At 39.5% G+C, this 7,469-nt stretch overlaps 1 pseudogene; it reads right to left on the reverse strand.

Moving 5' to 3' along the window:
• Positions 1-3,858: 3,858 nt before the first annotated feature.
• On the reverse strand, positions 3,859-6,042 carry LOC101585372 (annotated as a pseudogene).
• Between the last annotated feature and the right edge of the window lie 1,427 nt (positions 6,043-7,469).

Here is a 7,469-nt window from a genome sequence, read left to right on the forward strand (position 1 = left end):
CTTGAAGGTTCAGGAAAGTTTTTGCTGTCTTTTTGCCCATTCTGCAGCTTTGTTGATTTTGTGTTATCCGAAGTTTTCTCAGGACTGACCAAATAGCTCAGCAGATTAAAGCACCTGCTTAGTCAGAGTTCAGTAGCCGGGGTTAGATTTCTGGCCTGCCGTGCAGGTCTTGCTCCAGGGCCGGCTGAGATGGTGATTGAGACTGGGCGTGGTCGCGCGCGCCTGTGATCCCAGCATTTAGGAGGCTGTAAACTGGAAGATCACTCCAAGTCTGATCTACACAGTGAGACCCTGTAGATCTTATAGACCCTGTCCTAAAATACAAAAAAAAAAAAAAAAAAGTTTTCGCTCATCTTCTTGTTGCTCCTGAAGCAAGCCACAAGACCCTCACTCTAAATGTGGCTTTCTTTTGCCCAGAGAGAAGGAACTTAAGGCTGGAGACACTAGAACACAGAGGCCAAACAAATGGACTTTGTTCCATCCTTTCCCCTCAGCTGATTATCAGTAGATCAGACTTGATATCCAATCACGCCTCCCTACAATCACACAATGACTCTTCCAACAAACCCTACATTAAAAATACACAAGTTTTAGCTGTCTATGTGGGTTTACAGTTTTAAAGGCTCTTGTGTCATAAAATTTACATCAAATAAATTTACATTTTTTATCTTATGAATCTTCTATCTTATGAATTTCTGGTGTTAGAAATGTGTAGCGAAACTCTACTCCTTTGATTCTGAAGTTCTCATAATTTTAGTCGATGAAATGAACTGACAATATGCAGATGAATAGAAAAATATTCATTACCATACATAAACAGAAATGGTACACAAAACATGAGCATCAAAAGGTACAAGATGCTGAACTTTATACAGAGCTAAAGGAAAGGACAGGTGCTTGGGCTGCCTCAAGGAAGGGCAGGGTGATTGCTTGGAAGGCTGGAGAGGCTGTGCACAATGAATAAGAGATGCCTTGCGATGCAGAAGAGGTCTGCCTGAAAACAGCTACCGATGAACATTTCTAGCTGAGTCAGACCCCAGTCTCCTCTTCCTGTGAAGTGATCTTCCTTAGGCAGAAAGAAAGCCTCTGCCTTCATCCATTGTCTATATAAAGTATTTTCTATGAAAAGACAGCCATTCAGAGTCACTCCTGCACCACAATAAACAACTTGTAACATCCAAAAGAAATATATTTGAGGTCAATATATTGATCCTCTTCAGTTGCCTCTGATATAAGTCCAGCAATGGGTAAGGAAAGGAAATCTGTTTTTCCCTGCCCCTCATTCCTAATATCTAGCAATTGCCAATAATTCTTGACATTCTTTGGCTTATATATGATGCATCATGCCACCCTGTATCAATCTCGACATAGTGTTCTCTGTGTAATTCTGTCTTCATATGACCTGCCCATAAGGACACCAGCCAGTTCATTTAGGGTCTATCATCATGTAATGTGAGTTCATGTTCATTATGTCTGCCACAATCAGATTTCCAAATCAGGCACGTTCTAAAGTGGTAAGTGGACATGAATTGGGCATACGTTATTCAGCTCAGCACTCACAACAACACTCAAGCTTAGTTTGATAGTCATGTTTGTAACAGAACTCCACCAGCCCTGAGCTTACGAGTCTTGGACAAATTATGAAAACTGAATAAACACCTCCTTCACCTTGTAAAAAAAAATAAGAACAATGCCTGCCTCACACAACTGTGAGGAATAAATGTGGTGCAAGAGAAGAGGACAGAAAAGGCAAGGGCAAGCTGGAGTTTGGACAAAACATAGAGGTGTGACAGAGCATCCCCACTTGTGTGCTAAAAACAAAAATATAGCAGTTGAATAACAGAGTTGTTTAAGAAAAAGGAGCCAAAGAGAGTAAGGAGAAAAGGAGATTAAGCTCCCCAGATACCAACCAGCTGAAAGAGCATAGTTTGCAGACAGAAGGTGACACTAAAGGAGCAATGAGTGAGAAGTCTTCTTCTGTTTCCCCAAGCTCAGAGGAGACACAAACTCTGAGAACCCCTATCCAGGTGTCCTGGGGCACCTCAGTTTCTATACCCTAAAAGCAATCACATTCCCCCACCAAAAACAGGCTCTGGCTTTTCATCCCTTTATCTAAGAAGCTTCCACCCACTCCCCATTCCCCCAGGGACTCAACAGCATGAAGCCCAGAGTCACTGGGGAGCTCTCTCTTGTCCTCATGGCTCCTGTGCTGCAAGTTCAAGAACTCCAGAGCCCCTGGAATTCACCTGTTCTGCTTCTGCCTCTTCCCATCACCTACAGAATAGTCTTGAGCATAGAATACTCAGTTTCCAGGGACTGAGTCTTGAGTCCTTTCCAATGTCACCTGCCTCTTGATTGGGCTCTTTATGCTCTTCTGTGTTAAGTATAAATTACTGAAGAGTGAATATAGGTGTTCAAAAGAAATAGATCACCAAAAATGGAAGGAAGGTTTAGCATTTCTGATGCAGGGGGACTAGTTCACCAATATTCTGCTATCAAATTCTACCTCTTCCTAAAACAATCTGGAGTTTCCTTATTAGACTGGTAGCCCATCATGGATTTAAAAGAGCCCATTCACTGGGAAACTCAAGAGCATATCCTTCTCAGTCCCTAGATATTCTTCACATATTTGTTAGAGGACAAGATTTAAGTTCCCAGGCTGCGAGGACTTCAAATTTGAATTTTTAGCCAAGTTTGGGCTCTAATAAACTATCTTAAATGTGGTAGAAGCAAAATTAATGATAGGGCATAATGTTTTCTGCTTCTGCAGCAAGTTGCCCAGAGCAAGCTAAGGAACTAGCAGAGGAAATGGAAGCCACAGTGGAAACACTGTGAAAAGAAAGGGAACAGGAGACCTAAAGTTGACACATGGATACTCCTTTGATTCTGAAGTTCTCATAATTTTAGTCTATGAAATGAACTGGCAATATGCAGATGAATATAAAAAACAAATTCCTTACCATGCATAAATATAGAAATGACACACAAAATATGAGAATCAAAAAGGTACAAGATGCTGAATCTTATACAGAGCCAAAGGAAAGGACAGATGCTTAGGCTGCCTCAAGGAAAGGCAGGGTGACTGCAGTGGAAGGTTGCAAAAATCTAAAAGACAAGTTCTAGAATGGATTATCAGTATCAGAAAGGCTTTACTGGGGGGGGAGGTAGGTAGAAAATATTGAAGACATAGGGGTAGGCAGACAGTTCATGATCAAGCTGCATGGAAATACTTCAAAGAATTAACAACTTGGATCTCATATTATTTTTTAATAGAAAAATTGTATTTACTTAAAAACATTCAGAATGTCAACAAAACACTTGCAACTTTTTTTTGCAATTACAGGATGGTATTCAGTTAACAGAAAAAAAATATTTCGTATAAGCTGCATCAGAGACAACTTAAGATGAAGAACTATGGTCCTCATATACAACTAATTTGTGTTGTGCACCAACAAGAACCTGCTTTAAATTTCCATGCCAATTCACAACCCCCATACTATGCCAGGCAAGATTAATGGCTATGGAAAATACCACCAGGACAAGGCTATCTAAACACACATTTGGTAGTATGTTAACTTTGAAGAAAAAAAAAAAGACACTGTACAGTTCCTTTAGGAGGAATATAAGTTTTCATTTCTGTTGCATAATGAGACTAGCTCGTTTTTGCCATGTCTTCAAATTTTCCTTTCTCTTCAGCAGATATGGTGTTCCACCTCTCTAAGCACTTCTTAGAAAACTCTGAGAAGTTAACAGAGGCATCTGGGTGCTGCTGCTTGTGCTCCTCTCAGCAAGTTAGCACAAAGAATGAATATGATGACATCTTGCCTCTAGGCTTCTTAGGATCTCCTCTGCCCATGTTTACTCATTTTCCTCAGCAAGGTACAGAGTTGCCCAGTGGCTCTCACTTGCCTGGTCACTATCTTTAGGGAGCTCATGTACTGCAATAGCTGTGAGAACTGGAATCTCATATTATTTGAAAAGTTTTTCACATCAAAAGAAATCACCAACATAGTAAGAAGAAAATCCACACTGGAAACTATTTTAGTCAACTGCCTCTGCAACAAAGGGCTTCTATGTAGAACATATAAAGATATTTTAAAAAATCAGGACCCCAAAATTCAAAGACCCAATCCAAAATGGCCATCTGAGATGAATACATGTGTCTCAGATGAAGAAATATAAATGGCAGATAAACACATAAAAAAAAAAATTCAACTTCATTGGCCATTTGAGAAATGAGAACTAAAACAACACTGAGATTTCATCTCACCCCAGAAATAATGGCTAACATCAAGAAGTCAGCCAATAACAAATGCTGGTGGAGTTGTGGGGAAAAATGAAACTTCTCTACTGTTGGTGGGAGTGCAGACTTGTATACCCACTGTGGAAATCAATGTGGAGACTCCTCAAAAATCTAAGTTTAGAAGTCCCATTAAACCTTGCTATTCCCTTTCTGGATATTATTCCAGAAGAATTGAAAACATCATACCAGAGTGATATATGTGCACCCATGTTTGTAGCAGCACAATTTGTCACAGCTAAATCTTGGAAACAACTCAAATGCTCATCAACTGAGGAAAGAATAAAAAAAGATGTGATATTTTTGTACAGTGGAGCATTACTCAGCTGTAAAGAAAGATAAACTCACGGCTTTTATAGGTAAATGAATCAACTAGATAGAGATCATAGTCATAAATGAAATAAATCAGACCCACACATGTAAACATCATACTGTCTCCTAGTGTAAAAAATTGAAAGGGTTAAAAAAAAGTGTGAATGGTACCACAGACATTGTGAAAGGGAAAGAAACTACTTAAAAGGAAAGAACAATTGGAATGGGGGAGAGAAGAAAAGAAAGAAGAAAGGGGAAATATATGATATGTATATATATATATATATATATATATATGCTAGAATAATTATACTACTAATTTCTATTGACTTTTTGAAAAGAACAGTTAATGTCTAATTGTCTAATCAGTTTTGAATATCTATATCTGGTTATCTGAACAGCTACTTTGTTTTGTTGTTGTTGTTTTTAGGTAGAAGTGACAAACATGTTCCTTTTATTGTTATTAATGTTTCCTCCAGTGAGTTCCAGCAATGCTGCATCTGATCTTGTTTGGTTCCACTCTTGGCCATGGTCTGAGTCCTGCACACTCCCTTCCCTTTCACCTCAAAGGGAACGCCTTTGTACGTGCCACATAGTCCTCTCTAATGTGCAGGTCAGGCTGGATCTGCTCCCAAATCTTTTTAGGATTTAGCTCCTTGTCAGGCTTTCCAGGGAAAACATCAAAGTGACTCTGTCTCCAGGAACAGACCCATCAGGAGGAGTCAGGCTTTTGACCTTCTCTGGTGAACTGGCGCACATCACCATCGCCTGAAACAAGACCCCCCCCCATCTTTGCTGACTTCAGATTGCAAAGCAAAATCACTATCTGATTTTGCATCTATTCAAGAGCAACATGATTCACTAGACCACTAATGACTGTTCTTGGGGCTGCCTCTCCAACATTTATTTCTTCTACATACAAAGAATCTGCATTAGGGGGTTTTTTTTGGCATTAATGATTCGGCCAATTCGAAGATCCAGACAGGAGGCATCTATTGTCTTGGAGTCAACACTTCCTGCTGCAGATGGCTTTTTCTCCTTCTTTTCTCCTTTCTTTTCAGATTTTTTCTTTCATCTTTTCTTCTCCCTCATTTTTATCTGTTCTTTAGCACCAGACAATACAGCTACTGGTGTAGACTGTTCGCTCTGCATTTTCAGCAGTCACAGAATTGGCTTGCAGTGGAGTATAAGACAGGCGTGGTATTTGTTTTACTCCATTCTGAATTTCAGCCTTAATCAGCTCGTGTTTCAGTTCTTCAATTTCTTTCTTCCGTTTAGTATTTTCAACTAGAAGTTTTTTCTCTTTATGTTGCCTGCAAAATCTCTTTATCCTTGAGAAGAACAACTTGCTGTTTAAGATATTCAGGAATTTGATCTGCCTCTTCCCCCTTCCGCTTCAGACTCTTCAAAACAGCCTCATCGGTTGTCATTTTTGCCAGAAAACAACAGAAATTCATGAGTGGCACACAGTGATTGTAGGACCTGAACAGCTACTTTGAAGATAACAATATGTAATATAACAACCACTGTTAACTTCCTATCATCTTGTTTTGTTATCTTTTTTATTCTCTTTAAAATTAAAAAAATATAATTTGTGTCTGTCATTTTGCTACTAGTTTTATATATGAATGCATATTTTTGTTTCTATTTATCTCCTTCACTGCCTATTTTTGAAATTAAGTAGACGTATTTGGCAATTATAAAAAAACAGAAAAAAAAATCTACAAGTTAGGCTTGGATACCAATCCACATGAGTATTCCATGCAAAATAGTATTATTCTTACTACAAGTAGTATTCATTCTTCCTGTAAGTGGAACTGCATCTGCTCAACTTTCGCATGCTGAATATTTAACCATTAATGTAGTAATATTTGGGGATAGGGTCTTTAGGGAGATGATGAAAGACACATGTTTTAGTAAGGGATTTAGTCTTAATCTGGTTAAGACTTATACTTCTGCAAATAGGAAGAGATCCTAGTTTTCTCCCCATAAGCAAGGGTATGTGAGGACAAGAAGGAAGACAGGCATCATGACAAATGTCTTTGTTACAGTAAGAAATATATATTCGTTTCTGTCCCTAGTTCCTGTCAAAGCTTCCAATATTCTTAGAATTGCCTGTCAGGAGCTGGGGTTGTAGCTCAATGATAGAGAACTTGCCTAAAAATTTCCTAATTTATTAGTGTGTGAGAAATAAATTTTGGTATTTATAATAAGTCATTTCTAAACATCCCTGAAGCAACTCTTGGAGGATGGGATCTGGTTGCCATAGAAACCAGCCATGTGATGAGAGAGGGGCTGCAGACTGAGTTGATCACCAGTGGCTAATGATTTAAGCAACCATGCCTATGAAATGAACCTTCTATAAAACCCCAAATATTGGACCCTGAAGGGCTTCTGGGTCACTACATGCACTGTATGCAGGCAAGGTAGCACACCCACTCTAAGGTTCCAAGCAGACCTGACTTTCCAAGCCCCCAATCTGCTTGCCAGAAGTACTGTTCTCTGCAGGAAACTCGGCTCTCATCAGTGGGCTCAGCTCAGCACCAAAGCTATCAAGGGCAAGAACAGGAAAAAGACAGGACAAGGAATTTTACATGTCCCGGAGCATCTGGGCATGTCTGGAGACACCCTAAAATTTAGTCCTTACACTTTAAGGACTTGTCCACTGACATGCAAGACTGCCAGAGAACTGTGGCCACAGATATTTATCAAAGTCTTCCCATCTAGTGTGCCCTTTTTTCCATCCCTATAAAGGTGACATAATTCTCTTTGCTCCTGGCAGATGGCCATATCACTGCCTGCCTGCCTGTACCCAAGCACAATAAAGTCTATGCCGTGCTGCCTTTACATAAGCCTA

Source organism: Octodon degus, unplaced genomic scaffold (assembly GCF_000260255.1).
Source record: "Octodon degus isolate 3935 unplaced genomic scaffold, OctDeg1.0 scaffold00115, whole genome shotgun sequence".
NCBI classification, from domain to species: domain Eukaryota; kingdom Metazoa; phylum Chordata; class Mammalia; order Rodentia; family Octodontidae; genus Octodon; species Octodon degus.